The sequence below is a fragment of the Rhinoderma darwinii genome, unplaced genomic scaffold, assembly GCF_050947455.1.
Source record: "Rhinoderma darwinii isolate aRhiDar2 unplaced genomic scaffold, aRhiDar2.hap1 Scaffold_129, whole genome shotgun sequence".
Classification (NCBI taxonomy): Eukaryota; Metazoa; Chordata; class Amphibia; order Anura; family Rhinodermatidae; genus Rhinoderma; species Rhinoderma darwinii.
The window spans coordinates 382,812-393,513 of record NW_027461961.1 but is presented as its reverse complement, the minus strand read 5'-3'; positions in this window follow the sequence as shown (position 1 = coordinate 393,513).

The following is a 10,702-nucleotide window of genomic DNA, read 5'->3' as shown; positions in this document are numbered from 1 at the left end:
CAGTAAAACCTTCTAATATGGAATCTTCTTTATGTCATAAACATTTGTATTTATGACATCAGCACCTTCATCATCATTACTACAGGAGTTTCTTACCACTGCACAACTCATACATTGTGACGTCACCCACAGTGGTCAGAAGTGTTAACCCTTTAATGACTGGCAATGTACTTAGTACAGATGCCATAAAGCTGAATAGAACATATCAGCGGCCATAAAGGAAAAGGGATAATGCAGGGAGCATCTCCGCACAAGAACAATCCATGACAAAGGGTTTTCCAGGATGAGATAACTTATCTGCTTTCTCCAAAAACCAGCACCACACCTGTCCATAGGTTGTGTGTGGTATTACAGCTCATTACCATTCACTTCAATGGAGCTAACCTGCAATACCAGATACAACCTGTAGATAGGTGTGGTGCTGTTTTTGGAAGAAAACAGCCATATTTTTCTAATCCTGCACAACCCCTGTTAGAAATAGTTCAAAAAAAGTTGGGGGAGAAGGAGAAGAAGGGGAGAGGGAAAGAAGAAATTAAAAAAAGGGAAAAAGAGGAACTCTGAGGTAAAAGAAATCAAACTAGACTGAAAGGAGTCTGCTGGAGGTGCCAGATGGAAAGACATATTTCTGCCATGGAGACCAGATTAGTTGAAATGTATCTTGAAGGGGGGCTTCAAAGATTGGGCTTTAGCACGTTCCTGCCCTATGAAGTGCTGTTGCATTGAAAAACTATGCAGTTCATCTTCGAATGCAGCGTCACAAAAACAAATTATTTTGTAAAAAATAAAACTATATAAATTTGGTATCGCAATAATCGTAACGACCCGCAGAAACAAGTTATCATGCAAATCATGCCGCCCGATAAACACTGTAAAATCAAAACAGAAATGGCGGAATTACAGGTTTTTTTTACATTTTTTTAAAATACATTATATGGTACATTAGGCCGCAGGGTAAATTCCACGTAAACAGCGCCATTCATCTGTTAACTGTTTAAATGATACCAGTTCAAGTGACCTTTATTGAAAAACACTATAAGGCCTCATTTACACGAGCGTGTGCGTTTTGCGCGTGCAAAAAACGCTGCGTTTTGCGCGCGCAAAAGGCACTTGGCAGGTCCGTGTGTCATCCGTGTATGATGCGCGGCTGCGTGATTTTCGCGCAGCCGCCATCATAGAGATGAGGCTAGTCGACGCCCGTCACTGTCCAAGGTGCTGAAAGAGCTAACTGATCGGCAGTAACTCTTTCAGCACCCTCGACAGTGAATGCCGAACACAATATACACCAACCTGTGAATAAAAAAAGACTTTCATACTTACCAAGAACTTCCTGCTTCCCCCAGTCCGGGCTCCCGGCCGTTGCCTTGGTGATGCGTCCCACTCTTGTCATCCGGCCCCACCTCCCAGGATGACGCCGCAGTCCATGAGACCGCTGCAGCCTGTGATTGGCTGCAGCCTGTGCTTGGCCTGTGATTGGCTGCAGCTGTCACTTGGACTTTACTGTCATCCCGGGAGGTCGGACCGGAGTTATCGGTAAGTCAGAACGTCTTTTTTTTTTTACAGGTTCATGGATTTTCGGAGCGGAAGTCACTGTCCATGGTGCTGAACCAGTTTAACGCTTTCAGCACCGTGGACAGTGACTGTCTCCTGACGTCGCGTACCCGAACATTTTTTACCGGTTTCGGTCAAAACGAGTTTGGCCGAACCCGGTAAAGTTCGGTGCGCTCATCTCGAATTTGACACTCCGTTTGAATGTTTGTAAACAGAAAAGCACGTGGTGCTTTTCTGTTTACATTCAGGAGTTTGACAGCTCTTGCGCGAATCACGCAGTTCGCACGGAAGTGCTTCCGTGCGGCATGCGTGGTTTTCACGCACCCATTGACTTCAATGGGTGCGTGAGTGCGCGAAAAACGCACGATTATAGAACATGTCGTGAGTTTCTTTCTGCGCACACGCGCTGAGCGCAATTCACGCATCGTCTAAACTGCCCCATTGACTAATATAGGTGCGTACGACATGCGTGCAAAGCACGCGCGTCGCACGTGCGTATATTACGTTCGTTTAAATGAGGCCTAAGACATTTTTTCCCAATTAACCTTTTAATTGGGCCTAGCATGTGTGAAACTGTCTGCTAAGCCGTTGTATCTAAGCATATTATATGTGATACTGTCTGCAGTGCCTCTGTCTCCTATCAAGTAGCAGAGCTATCAGGTGTCATATTCTTAGGGATCACACGCAAAGTCAAAAATGGCTGAAAATTACAGAGCTGTTTTCAGAGAACACAGCCTTTGATTTACAGCCGTTTTTGAAGCTGGAAAAGTTTTTTGAGGTGTTTTTTTCTAGATGTTTTTGGAGCTGTTTTTCCATTAACACAATGAAAAACATCTCCAAAAACGGCTCAAGAAATGACATGCTCCTTCTTTTTACGTGCCGTTTTAAAATACAATAGGCAGATATTTGTAGGCATTGGGCTACCGATTTTTCAGGCGTATTTTAAGGCGTTTACGCCCCGAAATACACCTGAAAACACAGCGTGTGAATATACCCTTATAGATACGCTGTCTCAGATAAATATATCTTTTAATTTTTTTTTAGGGGGGTGAGCAAAACACATGTCTTGTGGCACAAGACAGTCTGATTAGTGGGGAAGATACAGGGTCTGGCTTAGGTCTTTTGTTACACACTCAATGTAAAATTGTACACTAGCTCGGAGCTGGCGTTGATTTCTGCTTTACATTACGCCCGTTACTGGTGTAAATGATAGTAAAATTGTCTGCCCTTTCCGCAAACCGCCACACACTTTTCAAAAAGTGCCAAGCGCAGCATAAACTGCCCAAAAACTTTCCCGCACTTTTGGGACTTTTCTATGCCAGATTAGTGGCTTAGCAAGGTTAATAAATTCTCCTCTAAGGCTACAGACAGTAATACAATATCTTACTGCAAGGATCTGTACACTCAGTGTCTGACTGAGGTACCTTGGACCCACCAAAGGAAATAATTCTTGGGGGTCTACCCTTCAACTATATAGAAATAATTTGAACACTCTTAATTGTGTACTAAAAATGTGTGTAGTAAAACAAAGACCAATATTCCCACCATATTGTGACAGATATCAGTCCTACACATTCATTCTGCAGAACATATAAGTGAATACAGTGCAGTGAAATTCAGTGACTCACTGGTGACATCTTCTTAGATTGGAGACGTTCACGTTCTCTTTTCTTCTTCATCCGGCCCAGAATGCCATGATGACTTCTTCCAGTCTTCTTCATCTCCAATGCCCAAGCGTGAACCACAAGATACGTCATGAAAGTGTTGATGTAACCTAGATACCACGTGTAATGATGGGGTAGGGAGACAGACAGGTGAGCCCTAATCTACCCGAAACTCAGTCCCTGCCTACTTGCACCGCCCGTCCTAGGCGACGGCGTACAACTGGGCGACGGTCCCTATGCTCAATACGTGCACGACAGACAAACAGACAAGGGTACACAGAAGCTAAGGGAAATGGGGCAGTTGCCCACAGCAACACGGTGAGCAATACGTGTAGTGAACGAGCCGAGTCAAACCAGGCGTGTACGAGGTACCAAACGCAGAGCAGGAGCATAGTCAGTAAAGCCAGGGTCAAAATGAAGCAAGGTCAATAATAATAGCAGGAGCAGCAGAGCCAGGAAACAGGAAAAAATCACAGGCAAAGACAAGCAGGAAATGAAGGTATAACTAGACCGAGGGCGGGAGCTAGAACCGTCTGGCCAGGCTGTGATAGATTCTCCCACTCCTGAGTCTACCTGCTTGAGTGGTAGCAGATCGACTCACTCTATCAGACCAAGGAGCAGGTGCAGACTGATTAACCACGGGTGTCGACACAGAAGCTGTGTCTGGCAGATCCTTTACAGTACCCCCCCCCCTTTTTATGAGGGGCCACTGGACCCTTTCTAGGTGGACCTGGCTTACTGGGGAACCGAAGATGGAACCTCCTGAGCAATACCCCAGTGTGAACATCCCGGGCGGGTACCCAAGTCCTCTCCTCAGGCCCGTATCCTCTCCAATAGACCAGGTACTGGAGGGACTCTTGGACCATCCTGCTGTCCACAATCTTGGCCACCTCGAATTCTACCCCTTCAGGGGTGAGAACAGGGACTGGAGGTTTCCTCGAGGTAGCCAAGGACGGGGAGCAGCGTTTCAGGAGGGAGGCATGAAACACGTTGTGTATTCGAAAAGACGTGGGGTAACTCCAGTCAGAAGGAGACAGGGATAAGGACCTCAAAGACCTTGTACGGCCCTATATACCGGGGAGCACATTTATTAGACGGAACATTAAGGTGCAAATTTTTGGAAGACAGCCACAACAGATCCCCGACCACAAACAAGGGGTTAGGACAGGGGTCGGGAACCTATGGCTCGCGAGCCAGATATGGCTCTTTTGATGGCCGTATCTGGCTCGCAGACAGGGCTCCTACCCAATGGCGGATTATCATTAGGGCGTTTCGGGCGGTCGCCCGGGGCCCAAGACTGCCAGGGGGCCCAAGGAGCCTATGACCGCCTGAACCCCCTCATGCCCAGTGGCGTCGCTAGCACCGGAGGGAGCCCCGGTGCCAGGACCGCACCTGTCAGGCGAGGGGAGCTTTGCTTCTACTTAGCAGCCGTGGTCTGTGCTGCTTTAGAAGCTCCCCCTCCAGCCCCCCTTCCCTGCTCTAAACATCTCTGCTGCTAGCTGTCGGGACATGGGGGAGGGGAGACTGTCGGCGGGCTCTGTGCTGTGAGCAGGAGAAGAGCTGCAGTGAAGACATAAAAGGTAAGTGCATGTGTGTTTAATATCCATATTCATGTGTGTTTAATGTCCATATTCATGTATGTTTAATGTCCATATTCATGTATGTTTAATGTCCATATTCATGTATGTTTAATGTCCATATTCATGTATGTTTAATGTCCATATTCATGTGTTTACAAGGTGTACTTTGTGTATAATGTGCATACTCGTGTATAATGTGCCTACTTAGTGTATAATGTGCATACTCGTGTGTACTTTGTGTACTATGCATACTTTGTGTATAATGTGCCTACTTTGTGTACTTTGTGCATAATGTGTGTACTTTGTGTACTGTGCGTACTTTGTGCATAATGTGCGTACTTTGTACTGTGCGTACTTTGTGCATAATGTGCGTACTTTGTGCGTACTTTGTGCATAATGTGCGTACTTTGTGCGTACTTTGTGCATAATGTGCGTACTTTGTGCATAATGTGCGTACTTTGTGCATAATGTGGTACTTTGTGTACTGTGCATACTTTGTGCATAATGTGCCTACTTTGTGCATAATGTGCGTACTTTGTGCATAATGTGCGTACTTTGTGCATAATGTGCCTACTTTGTGCATAATGTGCGTACTTTGTGCATAATGTGGTACTTTGTGTACTGTGCATACTTTGTGCATAATGTGCATACTTTGTGCATAATGTGCGTACTTTGTGCATAATGTGCGTACTTTGTGCATAATGTGCCTACTTTGTGCATAATGTGCGTACTTTGTGTACTTTGTGCATAATGTGGGTACTTTGTGCATAATGTGCGTACTTTGTGTACTTTGTGCATAATGTGTGTACTTTGTGCATAATGTGCGTACTTTGTGCATAATGTGGTACTTTGTGTACTGTGCATACTTTGTGCATAATGTGCGTACTTTGTGTACTTTGTGCATAATGTGCGTACTTTGTGCATAATGTGCCTACTTTGTGCATAATGTGCGTACTTTGTGTACTTTGTGCATAATGTGCGTACTTTGTGCATAATGTGCCTACTTTGTGTACTTTGTGCATAATGTGGTACTTTGTGTACTGTGCGTACTTTGTGCATAATGTGCATAATGTGCGTACTTTGTGCATAATGTGCCTACTTTGTGTACTGTGTGTACTTTGTGCATAATGTGCGTACTTTGTGCATAATGTGCGTACTTTGTGCATAATGTGCGTACTGTGTGTACTTTGTGCATAATGTGCCTACTTTGTGTACTAGTGTTTAGGTAGTGTTAGCAATAGTTACGGCGCGGCAGGGTGGTGGTGGAGAAGGGGGGCCCAAGTTTGGGTAACAGCCCAGGGCCCATGGTCTTCTTAATCCGCCACTGCTCCTACCTGTCTATGGGAAGGATGCATGCACCGCGCTCCATCAGCCCGTGCACCGTGCTCCATCAGGCCGCGGTGCACGCTGATATTGGTAGTTCTTTGATGGCCTGATAAGCATTGGCGGCAGTGGTGAGCGGCAGGGAGCATGGACTACATTTCCCATAACTCCCTGCATAGCCGCGCCGTCTGCAAGCACGCACCTGCGTCCCCTAGTGAAGCGGCATCTGCCTCCTCCCTTGTGTCTCCCTTGGACGTTAACGGTAGGAAGTATTCTATTCGTCGTTGGTTAGCAACAGCATTAAAACGTTATTATGTTATAAAAAAAAGAGTTCGGAGATTTGTTGTTCTTTAAAATTAAATACAAGTCAATGTGTGCACTTTATGTACAGTGAGACTATTTAATAAAGTTCAATTATTTATTACGCTGGGTGTGCCTGCTTGTATGTACCACTTTAAGTAGTAAATGCTTTAGTTCCCTATGGGTCTGAGCCTCTCTTTTTTGTTCATTTTCTGTAAGACCAACACTTTTAAAAGGGCCACTGACAGATACAATTGCTCCAGCGGTCACTTAGTACACAAAGGAGTGTTCCTCTCTGCTGCACTAAGCCACCGCTGGACCTAAACAATAATTCGCTGTAAAATAATAAAATAGATAATTGACATAACTGACAATGCGTTGTGTGACATGTCCAACATTCCAGCTTCTTTCTTCTGCGAATGCCTCAAAGCTGGCATTCTCTCAACATCAGGTGGGAAGAATGCCAGCTTCCAGTCATGCGCAGGAAAAAGAAGAAGCCAGACTGCTGGACTGATGTCATGCATCGCAAGCTCACAATGTAAGTTATTTATTTAATTTTTTTACTGCTAATTACCATTGTTTCAGTCCAGTTGTGGCTTTATACAGCAGGGAGGAGCATTCCTTGCTGTACTAAGTGAACATTGGAGCGATTGATCTGTCAATGGCCCTTTAAACATATTGTACGGCTCTCGCGGAATTATATTTCAAAATATGTGGCGTTTACGGCTCTCTTAGCCAAAAAGGTTCCTGACCCCTGGGTTAGGAGAACGTCTTCTATCTGCCTGTGTCTTTTGTATGCTCTGGGACGCCTCTAGGTTCTTCTGAACCTGGGCCAAGACTGTGCACAGTTCCCGATGAATGACATCTAACTAGGGATTATTGGAACCACCAGGTGAAACAGAGGAGAAACCGTGAATTAAACCCAAAATAATAGAAAAAGGGGAGACCCCTGACGAGTTACTGACCCGGTTATTAAGTGAAAATTCGGTGAGGTAAATTAAGGAGACCCAATTATATTTACAGTCAGAGAAAAAACACCTTAAATATTGTTCTAGAGACTGATTAGACCTCTCGGTTTGGCCATTAGTTTCAGGATGGAAGGCCGAGGAGAAGGACAGATCAATCTCCAACTTTTTACAGAAAGCTCTCCAAAACAATGAAACAAATTGTACAAAGTGGCACATCTTACTGAAGCGGTCTACTACAACCCACACCACCGACTTGCCTTGAGATGGAGGCAGATGGGTGCTAAAATCCATGAAGATATGGGTCCAAGTTCTCTGGGGAATGGGCAAAGAACATAGTAAGCCCGCTGGTCGGAACCTGGGAGTCTTGGACCTAGCACAAATTTCACAAGCGGTGACGTAGGCCTTAACGTCTTTAGGCAACCCAGGCCACCAATAGTTTCTGGCAATGAGGTGATTGGTACCCAGGATGCCTGGATGCCCAGATAGTGCAGAGTCATGATTTTCCCTGAGTACCCTTAGCCAGAATTGCAGGGGAACAAACAGCTTGTTCTCAGGAAGGTTCCCGGGAGCTGAACCTTGATCAGCCGCAATTTCGGAGACTAAGTCAGAATCAACAGAGGAAATTATTAATCCTGGGGGCAAAACACAAGCAGGATCTTCCTCCGAAGGAGGGCTGGCCATGAAACTACGCGACAGTGCATCATCTTTAATATTTTTAGACCCAGCCCTATAGGTGACCAAAAAGTTGAATCTAGTAAAAAGCAACGCCCATCGAGCTTGTCTCGGGTTTAGCCTCCGGGCAGATTCTAGGAAAACCAGATTCTTGTGGTCGGTAAGGACCGTTACCTGGTGCCTAGCCCCCTCCAGGAAGTGGCGCCACTCTTCAAATGCCTATTTAATGGCTAAGAGTTTGCGGTTTCCAATGTCATAGTTACTTTCAGTGGGCGAGAACTTCCTGGAGAAGTAGGCACAGGGACGGAGATGGGTGAGGGACCTGGTACCCTGGGACAGGACAGCACCCACTCCCACCTCGGAGGCGTCAACCTCCACAATGAATGGCTCCATTCGGTTAGGCTGAATCAGCACTGGGGCCGAGATAAAGCACTTCTTAAGGACCTCAAAAGCCTGGACCGCCTCCGGAGGCCAGTGGAGGAGATCAGCACCTTTGCGAGTAAGATACGTAAGAGGTTTAGCGATAACCGAGAAGTTAGCAATAAATCTCCTGTAATAATTATCAAACCCCAGGAAGCACTGTAACGCCTTCAGGGAGGCAGGTTGGACCCATTCAGCCACAGCCTGAACCTTGGCAGGGTCCATGCGGATTTCATGAGGAGTGAGGATTTGACCCAAAAATGGTATCTCCTGCACCCCAAACACACTTTTTTCGGTTTTAGCAAACAGTTTGTTTTCTAAGGGCCTGGAGCACCATCCTGACATGCTCAATGTGGGAGGACCAGTCCTTGGAAAACACAAGTATGTCATCAAGGTACACTACAAGAAATCAGGTAGTCTCTTAAAATCTCATTTATGAAATTCTGGAAGACCGCGGGAGCATTACACAACCCAAAGGGCATGACGAGGTATTCAAAATGAACTTCGGGCGTGTTAAACGCAGTCTTTCACTCATTCCCCTCTCTGATGCGGATAAGGTTATAAGCCCCCGAAGATCAAACTTAGAGAATCATTGGGCCCCCTGAACCTGATTGAAGAGATCAGGAATCAAAGGAAGGGGATACTGGTTCCTTACAGTGACCTTATTAATGTTTCGGTAATCGATGCATGGCCTAAGAGCACCATCCTTCTTCCCTATGAAGAAGAAGCCAGCACCTACCGGAGAAGTAGAGGGGTGAATGTAATCCTTGGCCAGGCATTCCTGGATATACTCTCTCATGGCTTCACGTTCGGGACAAGAGAGATTAAATATCCTACCCTTAGGGAGCTTAGCTCCTGGTACCAAATCGATTGCGCAATCATATTCTCTATGAGGAGGTAACACTTCGGAGGCCTTTTTAGAAAAAACATCAGTGAAGTCCTGAACAAACTCAGGTAGAGTGTTCACCTCCTCAAGGAGAGAAATAAAATTAACAGAAAAACATGACGTCATGCATTCATTACCCCATTTGGTAAGATCCCCAATATTCCAGATAAAACGTGGGATTATGCATCTGCAACCAGGGAGGGTCAATAACCAAATCGGACGATAATCCCTGCATCACCAGTATAGAGCACTGCTCCAAATGCATGGAGCCAACAATGAGTTCAAAAACAGGGGTATGCTGCGTAAAATAACCATTAGCAAGTGGAGTGGAGTCGATACCCACTACCAGGACAGGTTTAGGCAAATCAATCAATGGCAATGTAATGATGGGGGTAGGGAAACGGACAAGTGAGTCCTAATCTACCCGCCACTCTGTCCCTGCCTACTTGCAACGACCCGCCCTAGGCGACGGGGTACAACTGGGCGGCGGTCCCTACGCTCAGTAAGTGCACGAGACAAACAGACAAGGGTACATAAAGCTAAGGGAAATGGGGCAGTTGCCCACGGCAACACCGTGAGCAACAAGAGTGGTGAACGAGCCGAGTCAAACCAGGAGGGAACGAGGTACCAAACGCAGAGCAGGAGAGTAGTCAGTAAGCCAGGGTCGGTATGGAGCAGGATCAAATAGTTAGAAGCTGTAGCTGGGCCAGGAAACCACACGAGAAGAATCACAAGCAAAGGAGGAACAGGAATGGCAGGTATAAATAGACAGAGGGCGGGAGCTAGCTCAGTCTGGCCAGGCTGCGATAGGCTCTCCCGCTCCTAAGCCTGCCATCCTGAGTGGTGGAAGATGGAGTCAGTCTCAGAGACATAGACTCAGGTGCAGACTGATTACCTATGGGCGTATACACAGAAGTTGGCCCTGGCAGATCCTTTACAGTACCCCCCCCCCTTTTATGAGGGGCCACCGGACCCTTTCTAAGTGGACCTGGTTTATTGGGGAAACGAAGGTGGAACTTCCTGACCAATACCCCAGCGTGAAAATCCCGGGCGGGTACCCAAGTCCTCTCCTCAGGCCCGTATCCTCTCCAATGGACCAGGTGCTGGAGGAAGCCTTGGACCATCTTGCTGTCCACAATCTTGGCCACCTCGAATTCCACCCCCTCAGGGGTAAGAACGGGAACAGGAGGTTTCCTCGAGGGAGCCAAGGACGGGGAACAGCGTTTAAGGAGGGAGGCATGAAACACGTCGTGTATTCGAAAAGATGGGGGCAACTCTAGTCGGAAGGAGATAGGATTGAGGACTTTAATGACCTTATACGGCCCAATAAACCAGGGAGCA